Source organism: Sciurus vulgaris (assembly GCF_902686455.1).
Source record: "Sciurus vulgaris genome assembly, chromosome: 19".
Taxonomy (NCBI): domain Eukaryota; kingdom Metazoa; phylum Chordata; class Mammalia; order Rodentia; family Sciuridae; genus Sciurus; species Sciurus vulgaris.
The window spans coordinates 29573465-29599252 of NC_136480.1; the positions used below are offsets into that span (position 1 = coordinate 29573465).

The 25788-nt window shown below is 35.2% G+C and overlaps 1 protein-coding gene and 2 pseudogenes across 4 annotated transcripts in view; 1 reads left to right on the top strand and 2 right to left on the bottom strand.

The window, feature by feature from the left end:
* Nucleotides 1–25788, top strand: part of LOC306650410 (zinc finger protein 680-like) — a 492831-nt gene that overhangs the window by 207804 nt on the left and 259239 nt on the right. The gene's annotated exons all lie outside the window — the stretch shown is intronic.
* LOC306650443 (E3 ubiquitin-protein ligase RNF168-like) lies at nucleotides 864–3973 on the bottom strand (annotated as a pseudogene). Its single transcript has 2 exons — nucleotides 3945–3973; nucleotides 864–1762 (listed from the first exon to the last, which is right to left on the bottom strand). The product of its transcript is annotated as an E3 ubiquitin-protein ligase RNF168-like (transcript).
* LOC306650444 (ankyrin repeat domain-containing protein 46-like) lies at nucleotides 11887–12861 on the bottom strand (annotated as a pseudogene). The gene is made up of 2 exons: nucleotides 12817–12861; nucleotides 11887–12649 (listed from the first exon to the last, which is right to left on the bottom strand). The product of its transcript is annotated as an ankyrin repeat domain-containing protein 46-like (transcript).

The window sequence follows — 25788 nt, forward strand, 5'->3', positions numbered from 1 at the left end:
GTTAGTTATTAACAATGGATAGGGACCCTTGCTTATCACTCAGCTTTACAGAAACATATTTTTATATTCTTCTTTTGTAATCACAGTCTTTAGAGATAATAATTATACTCAGAATGCAGAGATTAATGTGAAATTTATAAAGATTCTATGATAGAAGAGAGTTTCACAATCCAGTGTTACTAGAAGACACTTCCTTTGCCCATGTTATTTGGTGTATCTCTGAAACATTTGAAAAATACTTTTCTGTGAATTACTAGGCTGTAGAGAATAAGTACTTTTAGATACATTACAACTTTGTCTAGTAGAGGTTGACATCTTTTTTCCATTAACTGAACAGTTCAATCGGATTTTAAAAGAAGGTTACCAATTTTCATCTCTTGAGCTTCTCTGAGGTTTAGGATGTTCTACATCAGTTTGCCTTTTGAAGTTCCTATCTCTGTAATTCTTCTGCCCACTGAGTAAGTTATCTGGAGGTGAGGATGTAGCATGTAACTGCTACTCATCTGGGGATCCTTTTTGCCTGTTTAGCTTCACTGGTTCTTTATCCACCTCTTTCTATAGTTGTAATGCTATTATCTGGTTCGGTTCCTCTTGTTTATGTTTCTCAAAAAGTGAATGCTCCAAGTCTATCACTTTTGAGGGCTGGGGAGATAGCTCAGTTGGTAGAGTGCTTGCCTTACAAGCACAAGGACCTGGGTTTGATCCTCAGCACAAAAAAAAAAAAAAAAAAAATTAAAAAAATTTTTTTAAAAAATTTAAAAATTCTATCAGCTTTGGGGTAAAATTCATTTGTTTCCTCTTGATCTGAAGAAGATAATGGGAACATTTTCTTGGATTTTAAAGGAAAGAATGGATTCCTGACTGCTTCAACTGAAGATTCCTGGCTTTTCTTTTTGAAATAACTACTCATCAGTTGGCTAGACTCTTCATTTTCTGTCTCAACTGGGTTGCCTCCAAGTACTTGCATTTTATCTGAGGAAGTACACCCATTTTCTGTCTTGCCACAAGAATTAATTATAGTTTCTTTAGACTAGGGAACTTTGGTTTTAGGTCCTTCATAGTTTATGACACATAACTTTTGATCATGATTGTTGGATTGTGTTTTGGCTTTTCCTTCAAGGCACTGTTCTGCATCATAGACATATAACCATGGCATAGGTGACTCTACTGAAGACTTTGCACCTTGTTCTTGAATTTCAAGGCATATTTGAGGAGAAAGTGTTGGCATTTTTTTTAAATTTCTTTGTCTTACCATTTAGGGCTCTTCATATCACTACTGTGAATTTCTTCTGAATATCTCCAATGTCTCTTTGTTTGTCCTTATTTTTCTTTTGTGACTTGTTTGTGAGAGGATCAGATTTTCTGGAATTCAAAGGCAAAGCCAAGGTACTTCCCTCATACAGATTATTAATATTAATGCTTAGTTTTCTTATCAGTTCTTCATCATTTTTTAGTTGTTCTTCCACTTCACTTCGCCTTTTCTCTGCCTGTTGCTTTTCCTCTTCTTCTTCCTCTGCCAATAATTTCTATATATATTCATCACTGCCTTCACTTTCTTCTTCCTCACTGGCTGGTCACTCTGCCTCAATCTGGCTTATCTTTTCTTCATATTCTCTTCTTAATTTTCCAGGTTTACCTAGCAGATGAATGGGCCAATCCTTGCTCAGAGACTCTAAGCTTGCATTCCTTTGGATAGTGTTTCTGAATTATTTCCCATGGTTCCATATTGATAAGAGAATTTCTTCAGGTATGGTACCCAGTCCTTTAAGAGACCTGGCAGTGACAGAAGGGACAGCACAAACTTGCCTATTTGACAGTCGACTGGAAGCACAGATTACAGAGCCTGTGGTTACAAGGAAGGGCAACAGGCTCGCTTAGGATTTCCACACAGATCTGGCACCTGCATTGTGACAGGAAAAGGATGGCTTCTTTGGGTAGAGACATTTGAATATGCTAGGGAGGCCTATTCAACATCAGCACCAGGTCCCAATGCTCCAAGTGCCTCTCTGGCCACTGCTGAGAGAATGCCACTCCTGCCAGGACACCGAACTTCCATTTCACCATTGCTGTGGGGGCAGCTCATGAGCCCCCTGCATTCCAGCTTTAGGGGGCCTGGCACAGTGTCCTAGGGCCCCGTGACTGACGGGCCCCTCACAGCTCTTCAGTCAACCACAATCAAGGGGGTATGCATTTTTATCTGGAGAGTGGAGACCGTCTTTTTGCTTCCTCATTGCAATGTGAGCTGTTTCCCTCTGCCACACTCTTCCACTGTGATGTTGAGGCTCAACTCAATCCCTGAGAAATGGAGGTGATAGAATGTGTGGACTTGAATTGTAGGTCTAACAATGAGTATTGTCTTTTCTTGGTTAATAAACCTCTGTAGACTAAGACCTCTGAAACCATCAGCCCTTAAATAAACTTTTCCTCCTCTACAATTTTCACAGTCAGGTCTTTAGTTACAGCAGCAAAATAACAGACTAAAATAATCATATATATCGTAGTACTTGGCAAATCCTAGAATTGCTCACATAAGATTCATTGTCTACTATGTAATTATTACTATGGAGGTAGCAACAAAATTACATATATATTTTCTGAAAAATATAAGTGCTTTTGCTTTTGAATATTATAAACACCCTACACATTTGTTTCCTCTGTACACCTAAATATTGAGCTTGGGCAGGCATGCTCATGCACACTCTATTCCCATCTACTCAGGAGATTAACACAGGAGAGTTAACAGATTGACATTAGCCCTCACAATTTAGTGAGAACCAGTCTCAGAATAAAAAACAAAAAAAATAAGGAATGTTATTGATGTAACTCAGTCATAAATCAGTCAATTTTCCCTGGGTTCAATATCTACTACAAAAGAACATAAGCAAAACCCTCTGAATTGGAATATTTTTACTCACATCACAGTGGATATTTTCTCAATGAAACTGTATCAATAAAATTATATACAGGAAAGACCTGAGCTCCATAACTTCCAGCTAAAATTACTCTTGAGCCTACAAAATGATTATTTGTGTTCTGATGCATGTAGAGGCAGAGTTTGAAGAGATAGATTTGAATTGTAGGTAATCACTCCTGAGAAAGAAGCTCAGAGAAGGAGAAGAAAGCAGATGTAGCTGATTTTCAGCCATGTTTCAGGTTTGGGGCTGCATTTTCCTTCCAAAATGTTATGTATTTTAAATTTGCAAACTTCCTTCCCTACTGTTTATTTTGGTAACATGTCTTAAACTACTTTATTTTCCTTATACAATAGTTAATTTGTAGCCCTTTATAATAGAAGTATCTCCTCAATGTGCATAATTCAGTTTTATTCATGTGATGGATTCATGACCTATAGTGCTGAACACATTTTCTTTTAGATATTTAAAAGTGTTAGTACCATAGACTTGCATTTGCTATTGTTGAGTCATTAGATATTGCTAAGGAAGTAAACCATGATTTTTTTCTTAGATTCCATCTGTATGCTCCATCAACATCAAGAATTAACAAAATGCACATTGAAAGAGGATTCCATTCATTGCCTATGGTAACATAAAATTTTGAAAGAGAATAATTAGGAGAGAATTACACTCCATTGCATTCTGGGAGGCCAAATCTTTCTTTCTAGGCCCCTTTTCATCCACATGAGTCTTGGCAAGTCCTATTTTGTCCTCCCTGCCTAGAGGAGTCAGGATGGAACCACCTCATTTGGCAAATTATCCCAAATTTGGAGCATTGAATCATGGTTCTTATCAGACCAAGCATGTGCTCTGAAGACTCTGCAAATCCCCATCCATCCACTCTTCAGCTGCTGTCCAAGGAAGCCCCCTCTCCTACACTGCCACAACTGCCCAGTCTCACTAGAGGAAGATTTCCAACAGATTTCAATCAGAAAGATGTCCTGCAGCTCTGTGCATGTCCAAAGACTTTGAGCAGAGAAGCCAACTCACCTCAGAAAAAGATGGGTCCTGTCTGTCATGCTGTCCTGAACAAAATTGGGCTGCCCTATCCACCACTCACCCAAACTGCCCACCATGTGCTTAATGGGGCTGTTCCACGTGAGCTACAGCTTAGGCTTGTCCTTATCTTTGTGCTTCCACTGGCTCAGGCATGATGAAGTTTGGACTGCTGTCCCTTGTGTGGGCATGCGACTCTCACAGCCATAGGAGTTTATTGCTCCCCAGGCATGTCCTGCCACCTGGGCCTCTAGCTCCTCTAAATTTCCAGCACCCTGTGCCAAGCCCTCACTTGGTGCCACCACCTCTTTTCCCTCTGTCCATCTGCCTTGGAGAAGCCCTGTCCAAGTGTGACATGGGAAGATTTCTAACATTGTCATTGGGTTCAACCCATCACTTCCTTTACTATGACAAACATGATGTGCACCATATTAACCTAGAGAATCAGCCTGAGGGGACTGGGAAAAAAAGTTGACAGAGTGAGCAAGGAACAGATTCCAGGTGGAAACCCATGCTCTGAGAGTCCATCTTTCTTCAATTTTCGCATCAAAGTGTGTAGACATGACCCTTAAATCTCCCATGGGGGTAAAATTCTTTGAGCCCAATTCAGTGATCTTTTCCTCAGTTTTACATGCTCAGAATGGATGACATTAATCTTGAATCTTTTGGCATCCCTTCCATTAAATCAGAGTTCCTTTCTCAGTGTTCATATTTTAAAGATGTTTATTGTACTAAAGCAAACCATGAAATAAAGAGAGCATTCTCTAGAATATTAAAGTGCCTATTCAACTACCTTTTAGCACTTCTATAGTGTGGAGAACATGCACATATCAAACTTCCAGTACAACATTTATCATAAGAAGGTTGACATTATATTATACTCTACTTTTTATTTCATTTTGTTTCCTGGAGGCCACTTGTATCAAAACCATGATGCTTTTTTTTATGAGCATTGACATTTTATATAAAATTCTTCCAATGATAATAAATGTCTTAATTATTAAGTATCTCCTTAGAAAATTTTAAATATTATATGTAAACCACCTTGTTTTATACAGAGATTGTTTTCTTTTTTTAATTTCTCTTTACTTGTAACTTGCTTTGGAGAACAAAAACTCTCATGTTTGTTTACTCCATATTGGCTTTGTAACTAGAGGCTTGAAGGAAACCATAGCTCTGTATATTTTCATTTAATTTTACCTCAATTTCAAAGGCATACACATTCTAATCTCCTTACATTTTCAGTAAAAAAAAAAACAGTTTAAAGAAGCCTATTTCTCAGTACATTAATAATTGAAAATATAATAGATGATAAGTGAAAAATATCAAAGAAAATAAAAGACTCACAAATTTTAACTCTTTTTATTCTGCTCTTCAAAATTATATCTCAGTAGTATCATAAAAAAAGCATCAATCCCAAGCTGAATTATAATTTTAAATAATTGGATATTTTTACTTTGATTTACATGAAAGGTTGTCTTGTTATAGTGCATAAAATCTTGCTCTTTTCACATATGTACTAAAATGTAAAATTTAATCAATATGATTTTATTGACTTTTTAATGTTTGCATTGCTCTTCTCAGTTATAATAACTGTCAATAACTGCTCTGAAAATTCTTTTAATTTCAGACTTTATTTTGACATTTATGTTCCTTTTTATGATTTGTAGGCCATTCAGACTTGGAATCAAACTCAGGAAGAGAATTAATTGGATGTTTGACAACATGTCCTCAAAGATTATAAAAAAGAAGAAAAGTATTATCACTCTCAAAAGATTATTTTGGGTGTATGCATTAAGATATGAGAAACTCTGGAGTGATAAATATATATTTGACATGATCCAAAAGGATTCTTGTTGCTATTGGCTATTATAGCAGAATGCTTAAACTGATTAAAATATTTCAATTCAGATTCATGAATGAACTCTTCTTTAGTGTTCTACCTCATTGTTATTCTTGGACCAGTGCTACTGTTATCAATGAAGAGCTTGCTACATACTCAGAAACCCAGATCCTGTCCCAGGACTAGTGACTCAATCTATGCATTAGCAATACATCCAATCCATGTTTCTGCTCATTACAATTTGGGAAGCAATCATCTAACTCAGTGTAACCTCATCTGAGAAATATACAAAATATGCAAATATATTCTTTTACTTTAATTTTACATTTTTTTTCTTCACAAAAGTGTAGGATATACACTTCTTTTGGACTTCTGTTTTCCTCTTTCCTCAGAGTTACATAATACTTTAAATAAGCAAGCTTCTAAAAATTATCCTATTGAATCATCTTTGTCATAACCAGTTCTCTTACCTCTATTGGTTTAAGTTAAAACCTCTGTGAATGATCATGTGGTCAAAGTGTCATTTAGACATTTATTCTTATTTCAGGAACCCTTGAAATTCATGGATGTGGCCATTGATTTCGCACAAGAGAAATGGGAATGCCTGGACCCAGCTCAGCAGAAATTATACACAGATGTGATGTTGGAGAACTACAGAAACCTGGACTTTCTGAGTGAGTGAGCTTCCCTTCAGAATCTTGATTCACTATAAGTATTGAATGTTCTTCCTTTGTAGAGTATCTCTTGGTAGTTCTCACTGTGCACAAATGAGTTTCAGATACTTTCACGGAAATATATTGGGAAATTGTTGATATAGACAGGAAAATATTAATTATATTTCTTTTATGCTTAACCTCATTCTTTCTTCATATGATGTATATGCCTAACTTCATATTTGTCAAAAAAAATCAACAGGATTATATATTTTGACCAACCTCTTAATGTCCAATGTACTTCCTTATCTTTGATTCATTCCCTTTACTGTTGATAGTTGGAAATTTGCTCAGGATTTGAAGAGTGAAATGTTTTTTATATATTCTAATAGGTGTGTCAAGAAACAATATTTGGAGAAATAATTTTCCAGAGCCTTACTCTAATAAACACAGTAGTAGGACATAAACATCAGTAATTACAGGAGGATTCCCAACCGTAATTCCATTTTCCAGTAAACAATCCTCACTGTCTCCAAGCCATTCCTAGTCACCTTTATGGACCAAAGGAAAGATCCATGGAATCTAAAGAGACAAGGGACACTAGATGTTTTAATGAGTTTTTTTTTTTTTTTGTTTTGTTTTGTTTTGTTTTGTTTTTGCTGCTGTGATCAAGAGATCTTACAAGATAATTGTCAGGAATAAATGTTTACTTGTGGCTATGATTTCAAAGGTCCTTGACCATAAACTTCCAGAATCCTATTAGTCATGTTTTGTGTTCTGATTGGTGTATAATAATAATCCATTTATACTTAGACAAATTACTAAAAATAATAAACTTATTACTGTTAATTTATAAGTTGTTTTCTCTAGTTTTTATAATTGTTTTCCCTACTTTTTTATTTGAGTTAATTTTTGGTTCATAGATTTTTATTGTGACATGATTTAATGTCTGTCCATATTCTCTTTATATATATTATGGTTATTATGCCATTAAATTGGGATTATATGCAGCAGTTTAAGTTTAAACTACATTATGTATTGATATTAAATTTACTTAAATTCTATATAAAAATCAACATCTTTTCATGTCTTCTTAAAGTCATTATTGATTTCACTGCTACTTTATACTGTACACTAATTAACAGGTTTATGAGAGCCTCGACTATGTCTTTGAAATTCTATAGCAAAATTGTGTTATGTATCATCATTATGTAGTAGAATTCATATTTGTGTGTATTTGTTCTTTTACCTGAAAATTTTGAGGTTTCAAATGATTTATTTTGTGAAGATTTATTTTACATTCAATAGAAAGGATTCTTTATAGAATTTCTCATAGGAGAAGTCTAGAAGTCAGAAACTTTTTTAGCATTTGCGTATCTTGATATGCTTTCTTTTTCTTTACTATTGAAAAATACTGGTTTTGAATACAGTATTTATGGATGTTAGTTTTTTTCTTTTTCTTTTTTTCATGCATTGGATTATATATTCCAATTCTTTTCTGGAAGTCTTCCAGTAAAAAATCAACTAATAATTATATAGATTTCCTTGTAAGTGATACATCTGTTATCTTTTGATCCTCTCAAAATTTGTATGTGAATTTTGAAACTTTGATTATGTGTGCTTTATTTTCAAAGTTTTTGTGCTTATCCATGCTTCTTACTGTTTGATAGCTTTCCTTCCTCACATTTTAAATTTCTCTGACCTCATTTCTTAAGGAATATTATGTACATAATTTCTGCTGATTTCTATTAGCAACATTTTTCTCTGTTTCATTTACTTTGTTTTCTAATATATATTTTTAATTTTTATTAATTAAAAAATTTACACACTGTATTTTGATTCATTGTGCACAAATGGGGTACATCTCTTTCTGTTTTTGCTCAATGCAGATTTATACCATTCATGTAATCATATCTGTGTATAGGGTTGTGATGTCTGTCTCATACCACCATTTTTATACCCCTCCCTCTCATTTCCTTCTGCATAATCTAATGTTCCTCCATTCTTCTCTCACCCCCCACCTCCCCACCACCATTATATATCATAATCCCTTATCAGGGAATACATTCAACCTTTGGTTTTATTTGGTATTAGCTTAGGTCACTTAGCATCGTATGCGCCAATTCCATCCATTTATCTACAAATGCCATAATATTATTCTTCTTTATGGCTGAATAATATTCCATATATATTCTATATATATTCTATATATTCTATATATATATTATATATATATATTCCATATATATTCTATATATATTCTATATATATTGCAGTTTCTTTATCCATTCATCTGTTGAAGGGCATCTAGGTTATGTTGACAATCTAAATATTGGGAATTAAGCTGCTATAAATATTGATGTAGCTGTGTTATTGTAGTATGCTCATTTTAAATCCTCTGGGTATAAACCAAGGAGTGTGATAAGTGGATCAAAAGGTAGGTCCATTCCAATTTGAAACTCCACCAGCAATGTAAAAGTGTGCTTCTTTCCTAAAATCCAGGGCAACATTTATTATTATTTGTATTTTTTTTTTCCTTTTGCGGTGCTGGGGATTGAACCCAGGGCCTTGTGCTTGCAAGGCAAGCACTCTACCAACTGAGCTACATCCCTAGCCCATTATTTGTATTTTTGATTGTAGCCATTCTAATTGAAGTAAGATGAAATTGTAGAGTTTTTTTTTTAATTTTCATTTACTTTAGTTCTTGAGTAGCACTTTGAATATCACAAAAATGGTTATTAAGTCTTGTTTAGTAAATTCATAACTTTCACATTCTTATTATCTTTTCCTCATTGTTTTATATTGTCGCTGTGATTGACCCAAGTTTCTCTTTTTTCTTTGTGTGCTCTTATTTCCACTGAGATTTTTCTACTTCAAACCAAGCTTACAGTACATGCTTATAGTTATTCTGAAAATATTTGGAAATTACTAAATAAATAAACAATAGGTGAGATAAAAAGACCTGTGCCTGTAATTCCAGATAAGTTGGAGTCTAAGGCAGAATGGCTGCAAGTTTCTTGATGAAATTCTGTCTCAAAAGTAAACAATCTAGAAAAGGCCTGGGGGGACTGTGATTGGAGTTCAGTGCTAGAGCAGTTTCCTACCATGTGTGATCTTGTGGTTTTATCCTTAGCACCCCATGAAATCTAAGAAGAAAAATTTTGAAAATGGTAAGAGGGACTAGTGAAGTAATTCAGTGGAAAACTGCCCCTGTATTCAATCCCCATTAAAGAAAAGAAGAGGGAAAAAATAAGGTAAAATGTCAATTGTTACATCACCTGATTCGTGAAATCTGAACAAGTTGAATTTAGGAACTGTGATTTGGGAGATATTAGAGGTAATGTCAGTCAAAGTTTTCATTTTATTTTACTTTTTGTGGTGCTGGGGATTGAACCCAGGGCCTTTGGTTGCAAGGCAAGCACTCTTCCAACTGAGCTATATCCCCAGCCCTGCATTTTTAATTTTAATGGGCAAAAGTCACGTGTTTGTACAATATGGTGGGTGTAGTTTATTATATTATTCTTTTTATTTTGAATTGGGAATTGAGCCCAGTGGACTTTCCCACTGGCCAATACCATCAGCCCTTTTTCTTTTTTGTTTTTTAGTTAGCATCTTGCTAAATTGCTGAGGTTGGTCTTTAATAGGCACTCCTGTCTCAGCCTCCTGAGTCACTGGGATTATAATTGTGTGCCAGCCACAGTGTCTGGATAATGTATTGTATTCCTTTGTTTTTTAAAGTATTTATAAATATTTTATTGGTTGTTTTACTTAATACTGAATGCATAGAATACAAATAAATCAGCACTTAACAGGAAGCATTAATCTTTATTTATTGACTAGTTTTGTATGTTATCAATTACAAAAAAATGTAAAACTTTCATTCTTTGAATGAATATACTTTGAATTCGAGGTTTGTTTGTTCGTGTTTTGCTGTAGTTATACGAAGAATTATTGTGATTAATCTTGTTTGTATCTAACCTAAAAGCAAGACTTTGCAAGATGATCCTGAAACAAAACAGTAAATCAGAAATTTTAAAGCAGCTTTTCAGGGGAAGATAAAGCCATACAAAAGAAAAACGTTTCTGTACCAGATATATAAATGCAATGGAGGAAATATCAAGGAGCAAAAATATCACAAGTACCAATTTTACTCTGTGATTTCTAATTCTAGCAACAATTCAACTAACAGTAACTTAATGCTGGTCTAGAAAATAAAACCATTAATTCTTTCACTACAATTTTCAGACTTTACTCAATGAACAATTACTAAATATTCAGATTTTTTTGTTTTAACAGAAGAAATGACTTATATTTATAGAAACATTAACAAAAGAGGTCTTCAAACACACTGCTGAAAGCAACAATATAATTTGGGGGCCAGATTTCAATGTACACAATGTTATGAGTGATAAAGAGCTTATGACAGTACAGTATGGCTCAGGGCTGTTGACTGAGTACTCCACCTGTTCCTATGTGGATAGTACTGCAATGACAACTCTGCCAGGTCTCTAAACAGGACTGCCCATGAAATACTTATGACATAACTATGATGCACAGATAGCTTATAGAACTGATGTTTCCACTGCAGTAGCACTACACAATTCTAGTGACATTAAATATTAGAATTATGTCTCCCTGCTAAATATTCAGCAGAAAATGAATTTTCTGACTGCATTTCTGATGAACAGGACACCTCTAAAATACACACAAGGGGAAAGTAGAAAGTGAGCAAAGTGACTCCTGAACCTGATTTTTCACAGATACTAACAAGCAAGGCAGTTTGCAATAAATCAAGATCACCCTGAAGCCAAGATTAAATCAATCAGTTCTGAAGAAAATACAGCTCATTCTGAAAGTTTTGTTTCCTTTGTGATTAGACTTCAAAATTTTAAAATAAACCATATTCTAACAATGTTAGTGTGCCACACAGGATTTTAAAACTGTACTCTGAGTTCAAAGGTTTTGTCTTTTCTCCAGAGAAAGTAAATAAAAAGAAAATAGGAGCTCTTACAAAAATAAACAAAACTAAACCCCCACCGCAAATATTCAGAAAGGAAAGGCTTCTTTCTTTCCAGATACTTCAATTGGCCCAAGATCAGTGTAAGGTTTCCACCCTAAGAACTTCTACTCTCTTCCTTTAGCTTCTATTCTCTAGTCATTTGTGTGTTTTTATTAAAGAAGGCTATGGGCAGATTTTCTTAAGAAGTCAGGTTGAGTCAGAGGTAGCATTAGGATGCACTATAGTTGACTACAGTGTGAAGTTCAAATGAACACATTATTCTTCTAAAAGGATGACAATAAGTAAAAGTGCATAAAGAAAAATGGTATGCCTTTACACCATGTACAAACAGAGAAACAACATGTATCCCATTTGTTTACAATAAAATAAAATAAAATAAAATAAAATAAAATAAAAAAGAAAAATGTTCAGCTCTCAGTGCCTTGCACTAAGAAAAGTTCTGAGAAACTGGGAATCATTGTTGGGAGTCAAGAAATAGGCATTGGTCTCACTTCTTTGAGCTCCTTTAATGTACCAGTTCAGGTTGGTTTTCCATGAAGGGCACCACTCCACTCTCCTGGTAGGCAATGCCAAGAGACAGCAAAGCAATGGCAAAGATCGGGAGCAGGACCATCCAGAAGGCCAGATCCTCTACAAATTCCTGCCACGTCATTCAAAAGCTGGACAGAATCCCTTCAGCTGTCTGTAGGGTGGGATTGAGGAGAGAATGGATTTCCGTGGTACTTTCACTCTCAGATGTCTGCATGGTCTCCAGTTTCGAGTGGGTTCCTCTATGAAATCCTTTTACCTCCTGTTTTTCCAAAGGTTCCAGCAATCAGATGATATCTTTATTCACTCCCCTGCACTTTTCCAGAACTAAAGGAGTTGCACCTTGATGATTGCATATATCAATTTTGAGTCCATTGGAAACTAAGGATTGAATGGGATCCACATGGCCACAGAGATCAAGAGCTGTATCTGTTTGATAATCTGTAGTCAGGAGATCAGCACCAAATTTGTGCAACAACCTGCAGATGGCTACATTCCCTTCTGCTGCTGCAAGGTGAAGGCCTGTCTTGCCTCTGCTGTTGTGGACATTTCAGTCAAAGCCACTTTCCAGAACCATCTTAGAATAGATAATGTCTCCATCAATACAGGCTTGTAGGAATGACACATTAGTTTGAGAAGAATCATTTACAAAAACCTAGGATCTTGTCCTAATGTGGATGGAATATGGATCAGCTGTAAGATTAGACCTTTCCTCCAGTGGTCACTCAGCAGTTTCTCTGAATACTTAAGCAGGATCAACAAAAGTATTCAGTAAATGTCGGCAAGAATTTGAGAGACAAGCAGCAGTGATAGCAGCAGCACCTCTCTGCAGATTGCAGATGGAGTAGGGCCCAGCCACTCGTACATTGTGTTTTTAATGAGTGCTACTAGAATGTATGTAAAATTTACTAAAAATAAATCTAATTATGTAAAATAATGCATGTATTAATTAGTTATATTTTGTCATTTGTGTGCCATAGAACATGAAGTACATAAAAAGTTACTAGTGTAATCAGGTAATAAATAACAAAAAGGATGAATATTTAAAAAATCAGTCCTTTCTGTTGATTTCTATGTTTTGATTTCATTCCAGTCATACTGAAATGAACTGTAATAGGCTTTTGTTGCCCCTCAATCCTTTTTTTTGCTGTACCTTCTCTAGATATGTGTGTATATTTCTTCCACTGTAAATGCACATATTTCTTCTTAATCAATCATTCTTTAAACTCATGATGAATCATCTCTGCCACTGTTATCCAAAATTTACCTGTTATCTCCAGCTCTCTGTGGAGACAAAAACTAGTTTGCATAAATTTGTCAAGAAAGTCATAGCTGTTTGTTTCACACTTCCCTTTTGCTCATGGGAGAATAAAGGGGTTCATAGTTCTTTCTTATTGCACAATGTCCCACTGTGGTTTGGGAATGACTGTGTTGAACAAAATAACACATTTTCCTTTTTCTACTACATGACTCTATTGTGCTCATCTGAGGTTCTGTAAAATCAAAGATAGTTTGGAAGTTCTCACAAGTCAATCTTTTCAGTGCATTTTTATGAGGTTTATTTTTTATTTGTTCCTAGTAATATATGACATTCAATTCCATTTTGATAAAATTTAACAAGCATGGTTTATATGTTATTCTAATTAGGACCAATTCTTGGGGGTGGTCATGCTGGTGAAATTCACTTATGGATTGTCATATGTGTACATAGAAAAATTGTTAGATTATTCTACTCTATTTTCCATTCCTACCCTCTTTGTACCATGATTTCTTTATTCATTCATTTGCTGATGTTCTTCTAGGTTTGTTCCATACCTTACATACTGTGAATTGTGCTTTTTTAAACATTAATGTGGCTGTCATTGCAGTATGCTCATTTTAAATAGTTTGGATACGTTGAAGTAGCATAACTGGGTCAAACAGTTGTTCCATTCCTAGTTTGTTTTACCAGGAATTGAACCCAGAGATGCTTAACCACTGAATAGCATCTCCAGCCCTTTTAATGTTTTATTTAGGGACAGAATCTCCCAGAGTTGCTAAGGGCCTCAGTATGTTCCTGAGACTGGTTTTGAACACATGAACCTCCTGCCTCAGACTCCAATGCTCATCCCTCATTTTTGAGAAATCTCCATTCTGCTTGCTCCAATTTTCCATCCTACTTTTCCCCTTATCTGTGCCAACATTTGTTGTTACATGTATTCTTGGTAATTCCCATTCTGAGTGGAGTATGGAGAAATCTCAGTATAGATTTATTTTGTATTTCTCAAATTACTAGAGACATTGGCCTTGTTATGTATTTGATCATCCTTTCTATTTCTTCTTTTGAGAAGAATGTGTTAAGATTTTTTACCCATTTATTTATTAGGTCTTTTGGGTATTTTAATCTATCAATTCATTACAATCTTGGATTTGGTTTACTGTTACCTTTCTGATGTGCTCACATTGATAATAACTTCTCTTTTTTTGCAAAGTATATTCACAAAGTGTAGCAAGTAAAATAATTTATTCCTTTGAATTATTTCAGGGATGTATTGTCATCAAACCCAAGAATTTTCATCAGAGCTGGGAATACAGTGTTCATTCCATCAGGTGATAAAAGGAAGGTATGGAAACTGTGGCATTGAGAATGTATTCTTAAAGAAAGAATGGAAATGTGTGGAGGAGAGTAATGTTCAGGACAATTGTCATTATGAATGTAATAGTTGTGAGATAGCTACAAAATAAAGTTTGTTTTATCACAAATTGATATCAAGAATATATGAAGTCTCAGAAAACACCTCAATTTTGATAATCAGTTTTGAGTTTCTTGAAAATTTATGTCGATTGAATTTTTGATAACATAACCTTGTGAAATGATGAGGATGTGGGAAAAATGGTACACTCATAGATTGCCGGTGAGGCTGCAAATTAGTGCAGCCACTCTGGAAAGCAGTGTGGAGATTCCCTAGAAAACTTGGAATGGAACTACCATTTGACTCAGCTATCTACTCCTTGGCCTATACCCAAAGGACTTAAAATCAGCATATTATAGAGATGCAGCCAAATCAATGTTCATAGCTGCTCAATTCACAATAGCCAGATTGTAGAACCAACCTAGATGTCCTTCAATTGATGAATGGATAAAGAAACTGAGGTATATAAATACAATGGAATATTACACAGCCATAAAGAATAATAAAATTATGGCATTACAGGCAAATGGATAAAATTGGAGAATATCATGCTAAGTGAGATGAGCCAATCTCAAAAATCCAAAGGACAAATGATCTCCCTGAACAGTAGATGATGACACATAGTGGGGTGTGGGAAGGAGGTAAGAATGGAGGAAAGAGGAATGTTATAGAGGGAAAACAGGGGTGGGAGGGGTGGGGGGAAGGGAAATACTATGGAATGAATCAAACACTATTATCCTGTGTTAAAGTATGACTACACAAATTGTATGCTTTCACTTCATGTAGAGAAACAGTATGTATCCCATTTGTGTACAATAAAAAGAAGTTTAAAATAATAAATAAAAATAAAAAAATAAAAAAGTGAAATGAAATTTGGAAAATATGAAATAAAATCTATTGTATGCTTCAGTTCATAACAATGAACATTTGAAATGTAGAATTTGTTTAAATTTTTACTCAAATACTTTTGTAGACAATAGATTTAGTAAAATAAATCTATATTACTGAATATAAAATAAATTACTAAGTATGATCAGTTTTTTTAACATAATGAAGCATTAGTTGTTCTACATTCCACAAACAGTTCTTTCTTGTGTCCAAATGTAACATTTTAATGAATGTTGGAAGATCTGTATTTATACCATATTACTTAAGAAACAATCAGATGTAGCTATTTGGTGATAATTCTACATTTATCATAAAACTTTCAAGACCTTTTAGCTAGTTCAGTACCCTAAATAAATATGAGTGCATTTGTATTGGTGAAAAATATAAGAAATGCAGTGAAACTCATAAATATTTAATATTTTTTAATTTCTAGAAAATATCATTGTGATCATTTTACAAAGAAGGCAACAAATGCAAACAAGTATTTCATCAGTGCTCAAAATTTATCATTCCAAGCATCCATATTCAAGGAAAGGATTGCAAATATCAACAATGTGGAAAAACTTTAAATAAAATCACAAGATTTAATCAGTGCAAGAAAATTTATGTTGGAAAAATGCCATACAGATTTAAGAAATGTGTTCAAGCATTTAAGGAATTCTCAACCCTTTATCACAGTAGTGATGAACCCTATAGATGTGAAGATTGTGCTAAAGGTTTTAATCAAAGGTCATTCCTCACTAATCACAAGAAGAATCATGCTGGAGACAAGCCCTATACTTGTAAAGAATGTGGAAAGGCATTTATTTCTACCTCAAAACTTACTAGCCATCAGAGGACTCATAGTGATGAGAGACCATACAAATGTACAGAATGTGAAAAAGATTTTAAATATATCTCAGGCCTTACTCAACACCAGAGGATTCATACTGTAGAGAAGCCCTACAAATGTACAGAATGTGGGAAAGCATTTACACGAATTTTAAACTTCACTGAACACCAGAGTGTTCATAGTGATGAGCGACCATATGAATGTAAGGAATGTGGCAAAGGCTTTAAGTGTAGTGGAGCCCTTATTGTACACCAAAAGATTCATAGTGATGAGAGACCATATGAAAGTAAGGAATGTGGCAAAGGCTTTAAGTAAAATAGAGTCCTTATTTGACACCAGAATATTCATACTGGAGAGAAACTGTACAAATGTACAGAATGTGGGAAAGCATTTATTCACTTTTCAGACTTGACTCGACACTACAGGATTCATATAGATGAGAAACCATATGAATGTAAGGAATGTGGCAAAGGCTTTAAGTTTAGTGAAGGACTTATTAGATACCAGAGGATTCATAGGGAAGGGACCATACAAATGTAATGAGTGAGGCAAACATTTTAAATTCATCTCAACTGTTACTCAGCAACAGACTATTCATACTGGAGGGACGCCATATAAATGCAATTAATGTGGAAAAGCATTTATTCAGAGCTCACATCTTATTCAACAACACAGGATTATTAATGATGAATGTAAAGAGTGTTGCAAAGGCTTTAAGGATTGCCCAACACTTATTAAACATCTCAAGGTTTATAGTGATGAGAAATCTTAGAAATGTATGGACTGTAGCAAAGATTTTCAACACAACCCTTTCTTACTGCAAGAGAAGTCATATTGCAGAAAAATCCTATGATTGTAAAGAATGAGGCAAAGCTCTTAATAGAAGTTCATTTTTGGTTTTTAACTTGACTTGCTTTCCCCTTTGATTGACTTTTTCTGTAGTGTAGTTTCTCCCTCTGCTAACTCATTTTTTTTTTCATTTCCTCCTTGTGGAATATTTTTCTTAGAATGTTCGGTAGTTCATGCTTTCAATTTGTAAATTCTTTTAACTTTTGTTTATCATGGAAGGATTTTATTTCATCATCAAATCTGAATGTTAGTTTTCCTGGGTATAAGATTCTTGGTTGGCTTCCATGTTATTTTAGAGTTTGAAATATGTTGTTCCAGAACCTCCAAGTCTTTAGTGTCTGGAATGAGAAATCTGCTAATGTTCATATTGGATTTCCTGTATATGTAATCTGATGGTTTTCTCCCACAGACTTTAAAATTCTATCTTTATTTTGTATGCTAGACTTTTTCTTTATAATATGCCTCAATGTGGGTCTGGTGTAATTTTATACATTTGCTGTCCTGTAAACCTTTTGTAATTGATTTTCCATTTCATTCTTCATGTTTTTGAAGTTTTCTGACATTATTTCATTGACAGGATTTTTCATTCATTTAGTTTATAACTCTTTGTCTTTCTCAATCCAAATAATTCTTAATTTGGCCATTTCATGTTATCTCATAATTCTTGGAGGTTCTGTTCATAATTTCTTTCAATCTTCTCTTTGTAGTGAAATTTATTTTCAAGGTGAAATATTTTGTCTTCATTATCTGAGGTTGTGGGAAAAAAGGTACACTCATACATTGCTGGTGGGGTTGCAAATTAGTGTATCCACTCTGGAAAGCATTGTGGAGATTCCTCAGAAAGCTTGGAATGGAACAACCATTTGACCCAGCTATCCCACTCCTTGGCCTATACCCAAAGGACTTCAAATCAGTATACTGCAGAGAAACAGCACATCAATGTTCATAGCTGCTGAATTCACAATAGCCAGATTGTGGAGCCAACCTAGATATCCTTCAGTTGATAAATGGATAAAGAAACTGTGATATATATATATATATATATATATATATATATATATATATATATATATATATATAGTAATATTACACAGCCATAAGAAATGATAAAATTATGGCATTTCCAGGCAAATGGATGAAATTGGAGAATATTACGCTAAGTGAGATAAGCCAATCTCAATAAACCAACAGATGAATGATCTCACTGATAAGTGGATGATGACACATAATGGCACATAATGGGAGGTGGGAAGGTTTAGTGTTAGGGTTAGTGTTAGGTTTAGGGTTTGGGATAAGGAGGGTGGTAAGAACGGAGGAAGGAAGGACTGCATAGAGGGAAAAGAGGGGTGGGAGAGGTTGGTGGGAAGGGAAAAATAACAGAATGAATCAAACAACATTATCTTTTTTTTCTTTTTTTCTTTTACTTTTTTTATTGTAAACAAATGGGATACATGTTGTTTCTCTGTTTGTACATGAGTCAAGGCATACCATTTGTGTAATCATAAATTTACATAGAGTAATGTTGTTTGATTCATTATTTTATGTTTTCCCTTTCCCGCACCCCTCCCACCCCTCACTTCACTTTATACAGTTCTTCCTTCCTCCATTCTTGCCCCCTCCCTAACTATAACTCTAAAACAACATTATCTTATATAAATTTTTGATTACACAAAAGATATGCCTTTACTCCATGTACAGAGAAAAAACATGTATCCCATGTGTTTACAATAAAAAAAAATTATAGGAATCTTTTTTTAATTTATTTTTCTTGTAAACAAATAGGATACATGTTGTTTCTGTTTGTACATGGAGTAACAGCAAAACATTTGCAAATTCATAAATTTACATAATGATGTTTGATTCATTCCATTATTTTTTCCTTCCCCCCCACCCCTCTCAACTCTCTTTTCCCTCTATACAGTCCCTCCTTCCTCATCATCCGCTTATCAGTGAGATCATTCCTCTTTTCTATTTTTGAGATTGACTTATCTCACTTAACATGATATTCTCCAATTTCATCCATTTGCCTGCAAATGACATCATTTTATTATTCTTTATAGCTGAGTAATATTCCATTGTATATATACACCACAGCTTATTTATCCATTCATCAATTGAAGGGCATCTAGGTTGGTTCCATAGTCTGGCTATGAACATTGATGTGGCTGTATCTCTGTAGTATGCTGATTTTAAGTCCTTTGTGTATAGGCCGAGGAATGGGATAGCTGGGTCAAATGGTCCACTCCAAGTTTTCTAAGGAATCTCCACACTGCTTTCCAGAGTGGCTGCACTAATTTGCAGTCCCACAAGCAATGTATGAGTGTACCTTTTTCCCCACATCCTCTCCAACACCTATTGTTGCTGTATTCTTGATAATCGCCATTCTAATTGGGAAAATATGGAATCTTAGTGTAGTTTTGATTTGCATTTATCTTTTTACTAAAGATGTTGAACATCTTTTCATATATCTGTTGATTGCTTGTACATCTTCTTCTGTGAGGTGTATGTTCATTTCCTTAGCCCATTTGTTGATTGGGTTATTTTTATTCTTGGTGAAGAGTTTTTTGTGTTCTTTATAGATTCTGGAAATTAGTGCTCTATCTGAAGTATGAGTGGCAAAGATATTCTCCCACTCAGTAGTCTCTTGCTTCACATTGCTGATAGTTTCCTTTGCTGAGAGAAAGCTATTTAGTTTGAATCTAACCCAGTTATTGATTCTTGCTTTTATTTCTTGTGCTATGGGAGTCCTGTTAAGGAAGTCTGATCCTAAGCCAACAAGGTGAAGATTTGGACCTATGTTTTTTCTATAAGAAGCAGGGTCTCTGGTCTGATTTCAAGGTCCTTGATCCATTGTGAGTTGAGTTTTGTGCAGGGTGAGAGATAAAAAATGGTTTAGTTTCATTCTGTTGCATACGGATTTCCAGTTTTCCCAGCACCATTTGTTGAAGAGGATATCTTCTCTCCATTGCATATATTTGGCACTTTTGTCTAGTATTAGAAAATGGTATTTATTTGGGCTTGTGTCCATGTCCTCTATTCTGTACCATTGATCTACCTGTCTATTTTGGTGCCAATACCATGTCGTTTTTGTTACTATTGCTTTGTACTATAGTTGAAGTACTGGTATTGTGATACCACGTTTCATTCTTCCTTCTAAGGATTGCTTTAGCTATTCTGGGTTTCTTATTCTTCCAGATAAATTTCATGATTGCTTGCTCTATTTCTTTGAGGTACAAGATTGGGATTTTAATTGGAATTGCATTGAATCTGTATAGAACTTTTGGTAGTATGACCATTTTGACAATATTAATTCTGCCTATCCAAGAACAAGGGAGATCTTTCCATCTTCTAAGGTCTTCCTTAATTTCTTTCTTGAGTAGTTTGTAATTTTCATTTTAGTTATCTTTTCCTCTTTGGTTAGATTCATACCCAAGTATTTTATTTTATTTTTTTGAGGCTATTGCAAATGGAGTTGTTGTCCTCATTTCCCTTTCAGCTGTTTCATCGCTTGCATATAAAAATGCTGTAGATTTATGCGTGTTGATTTTATAGCCTGCTATTTTGCTGAATTCATTGATGAGGTCTAGATGTTTTCTGGAGGAAGTTTTTGGATCCTCTAAATATAGAATCATGTCATCCGCAAATAGTGACAGCTTATGTTCCTCTTTTCCTATTCGTATCCATTTAATTTCTTTAGTCTGCCTAATTGCTCTGGCTAGAGTTTTGAGGACAATGTTGAATAGAAGTGGTAAAAGAGGACATCCCTGTCTTGTTCCTGTTTTTAAAGTGAGTAGTTTCACTTTTTCTCCATTATGAATGATATTGGCCATTGGCTTAGCATACATATCCTTTACAATGTTCAGGTATGTTCCTACTATCCCTATTTTTTCTAGTGTTTTTAGCATGAAGCGGTGTTGTATATTGTCAAATGCTTTCTCTGGGTGAATTGAAATAACCATATGATTCTTATCCTTAAGTCCAATAGACATGCTGGATTACGTTTATTGATTTACGGATGTTAAACCATCCTTGCATTCCAAGAATGAACCAGACTTGATCGTGGTGCAAAATTATCTTAATAGGTTTTTAGATACAGTTTTGCCAATATTTTGTTAATGATCTTTGCATCTATATTCATCAAGGATATTGCTCTAAAATTTTCTTTCCTTGATATGTCTTTTCCTGGTTTGGATATGGTGGTGATATTAGCTTCATAGAATGAGTTCAGTAGGGTACCCTCTTTTCTATTTCCTGGAATACTTTGAGAAGTATTGGAATGAGTTCTTCTTTGAAGGTCTTGTAGAACTCGGCTGAGAATCCGTCTGCTCCTGGGCTTTTCTTGGATGGTAGATTTTTAATGGCTTCTTCTATTTCATTGCTTGATATTGATCTAATTAAATTGTGTATGTCCTCCTGGTTCAGTTTGGGAGGAGCATATGTCTCTAGAAATTTGTCAATATTTGGTAGTTTCTATTTTGTTGGAATACAGATTTTGAAAGTACCTTCTCATTATGTTCTGTATCTCAGTGGTGTCTGTTGTGATATTTCCTTTTGCATCACGTATTTTAGTAATTTGAGTCTTCTCTCTCCTTCTCTTTGTTAGTGTGGCTAAGGGTTTATCTATTTTGTTTACTTTCTCAAAGAACCAACTTTTTGTTTTGTCAATGTTTTGTATAGTTTCTTTTGTTTCAATTTCATTGATTTCAGCTCTGATTTTAATTATTTCCTGTCTTCTACTACTTTTGCTGTTATTCTGTTCTTCTTTTTCTAGGGCTTTGAGCTATAATGTTAGGTCATTTGATTTTTGACTTTTCATTCTTTTCTGGAATGCACTCCATGTAATGAATTTTCCTCTGAATACTTCTTTCATAGTGTCCCAGAGATTTTGATATATTGTATCATCATTCTCATTGACCTCTAAGAATTTTTTAATCTCCTCCCTGATGTTTTTTGTTATCCTTGTTTTGTTCAATAGCATATTATTTAGTCTCCAAGTGTTAGAGTAATTTCCTTTTTTTTCTGTCATTGATTTCTACTCTCAGTCCATTATGATCTGATAGAACACAAGGCAGTATCTCTATTTTTTGCATTTCCTAAGGGCTGCTTTGTGGCATAACATATGGTCTATTTTCGAGGAGGTTCCATGTGCTGCTGAGAAGAAAGTGTATCCACTCTTTGATGGATGGAATATTCTATATATGTCTATTAAGTCTAGGTTATTGATTGTGTTATTGAGTTCTATGGTTTCTTTGGTTGGATTTTGTTTGGAAGATCTATCTAGTAGTGACAGCGGTGCGTTAAAGTCACCCAGAATTATTGTGTTGTGGTCTATGTGATTCTTGACATTGAGAAGGATTTGTTTGATGTACAGGGATGCACCATTGTTTGGGGCATAAATATTTACTATCGTTATGTCTTCCTGATTTATGGTTCCCTTAAGCAGTATGAAATGTCCTTCTTTATCCCTTCTGACTAACTTTGGCTTGAACACCACTTTATCTGATATAAGGATGGAAACCCCCGCTTTTTTACTGGGTCCATGTGCGTGGTAGGTTTTTTCCCATCCTTTCACCTTTAGTCTGTGGATGTCTTTTTCTATGAGATGAGTCTCTTGCAGGCAGCATATTGTTGGGTCTTTCTTTTTAATCCATTTTGCCAGTCTATGTCTTTTGATTGATGAGTTTAGACCATTAACATTCAGGGTTATTATTCAGAAATGATTTGTATTCCCAGTCATTTGGCTTATTTTTTTTTTTTTTAAGTTGGCTTGGTTTCTCCGTGGTTTTACTCTAAGGTAGTTCCTCCCTTTGCTGACCTCCATTGTTGTTTTTCATTTCCTCCTCATGGAATATTTTGTTGAGAACATTCTGTAGTGCAGGCTTTCTATTTGTAAATTCTTTTAACTTTTGTTTATCATGGAAGGATTTTATTTTATCTTCAAATTTGAAGGTTAGTTTTGCTGGGTATAGGATTCTTGGTTGGAAAACATGTTCTTTCAGAGCTTGAAGTACGTTGTTCCAGGCACTTCTAGTTTTTAGAGTCTGGGTTGAGAAGTCTGCTGCTATCCGTATTGGTCTCCCCCTACATGTAATCTGATGTTCTTCTCTCGCGGCCTTCAAAATCCTATGTTTATTTTGAATGTTAAGCATTTTCATTATAATGTGCCTTGGTGTGGATCTATCTGATTCTGTGCATTTGGTGTTCTGTTAGCCTCTTGTACTTGATTTTCCATTTCATTCTTCAGGTTTGGGAAATTTTCTGATATTATTTCATTGAATAGTTTGTTCCTTCCTTTGTTTTGTATCTCTGTGCCTTCCTCAATTCCAATATTCCTTAAATTTGGTCTTTTCATGATGTCCCATAGTTCTTGGAGATTCTGTTCATGATTTCTTACCATCTTCTCTGTTTTGGCGACTTTATTATCAAGATTAAATATTTTGTCTTCATTATCTGAGGTTCTGTCTTTGAAGTGGTCTAGTCTGTTGGTGATGTTTTCCATTGAGTATTTTATTTGGTTTATTATCTCCTTCATTTCAAGTATTTCCGTTTTTTTTTTTTTTTTTTTGAGAATCTCTATCTCTTTGTTGAAATGTTCTTTTGCTTCCTGCAGGTGCTCTTTCAGCTTATTGGTATTATCATTCATTGCCTGCATTTGCTCTCTTATCTCATCCTTTTCTTCGTGAATCATCTTAATCATGTATATTCTGAAGTCCTTTTAGACATTTCTTCTAACATACTGTCATTGGATTCTATTACTATAGAATCTAGATTTGCTTGGATCATTTTCTTCCCTTGTTTTTTCATGTTGTTCATGTATCTTCCCTGTAGCAGGGCAGATCTGGGGTATTGCAGGTTTCCCCCTATAGGCTTATAGTGGCCCTATAGATTTCCTGTCCCTACCCACAGGACTTCAACAGGAACCTGGAGGAGGGAGCGGGGATTGGGAGAGACAAGAGACATGGGAAATGGAGACAAGACAAAAGCCTGATCAAGTCTCATTTATTAGGGGAATAAACACAGTTAATATAAAGTACAAAAACCATTCAGAGGAAAGCACTCGAAGGCAAGTCTAGTCCTCACACCAGAACTCGAATAAGGAAGTGTAGTTGGCTAGTCGTGAAGCACCACACAATCTAGTCTGATGCACCTGTTATAGTCTGTCATTTATGTGTACAGGTAGAGGCATGCCCTGCCAGCATCTGGCAGTGGCCATCTTAGCCAGACAGGTCCCCTTTTTTTATTTTATAGAGCTGGAGTGACAATCCCTCAGGAACTGCGCCTGCCTTATGTTGTCTGTGCCAGAGCAGCATCCTTACCCGTCGTTGGATAATGAGGCTCTAGCCCTGATTTTCTGTCTTAGGTTCATATGCACTCCCACCAATCTTACCCGTCATTGGCTCACCAGTTCAGCGCACAGGGGTGATGGTCTATTATGATCTAATATTGATCAAATGTTGCACTATCACAATCCATCATCTCCAGTTGATGGTAATGAACCTGAATAGGTTTTGCCTGTATAGCCTCAATTTGAGCTTTGATGAAAGCCATAATCTTGTTGAATATCAAAGGACCTATAGATATGACTAGCAGCAAGCAAAGGAGGGGACCTAAGAAAGGAAGGAGATAGGGAAAGAGTCCACTGAATCCAGTCCATAGTGGATTATCAGCCAGTGCTCATCGGCATTTTTCTAGGTCTTCTTGCAGCTGTTTGATCTTGTCCTTAATGATTCCTGACTTGTTGGCATAGAAACAGCACTTCTTGAGCCTTAGCAATGTCCTCAAACCCTGCATGGCTGTAGGAGAGCAGTGAACAGGAAGCCATCATCCAGAGAAGCAATGTTTTGTTCATTCCTGTGGAAGGAAAAGAAAGGACTCTCAGGGCTGATTTTCATCTCTGGAGGAGGTAACTTCATTAACTTGGCATACAAGGCGCTCTGGCAGCCATCTGGCTGCACCAGCTTTTTGAGAGAAGATGCAGACTGAACCTTGACCCCAGATCAAGACTGGGTCTGGACCATGCCATGAACCATCCAATGGATCTTTCCATTTTACCATGGCAAAATGCTTTTGAGATTCCAGGTGCTAGTAGCGATCAGCAGCAGATTTCCCATGATCATCCATTTTTAAAAAATTGAGAATGAGTAAAGCATGATTGAGTATATTATGGGGAGAACCCTTGATTGTGTACCATTCCCCTTTTTTATTTTATCAATAGTAGTTTTAAGAGAGAGATGTGCTCTCTCAACCATTCCTTGGTCTTGAGGATTATAAGGAATTATGGTGACACGTTGAAATTGTAATTTTTCACAAAATTTTTGGAGAGATTTTGCTGTATATCCAGGGCCGTTATCTGTTTTAATTTGTTTAGGTATGCCCAAGACTGAGAAGCAATGTAATAGATGGTCAATTACCTGTTTTATTCATTCTCCAGCCTGAAGTGTAGCCAATATAAATCCACTAAATATATCTACGCAAACATGAATGTATTTTAGATTACCGAACTCTAAAAAATGGGTAACGAACATTTGCCACACCATGTTAGGAACAAGGCCT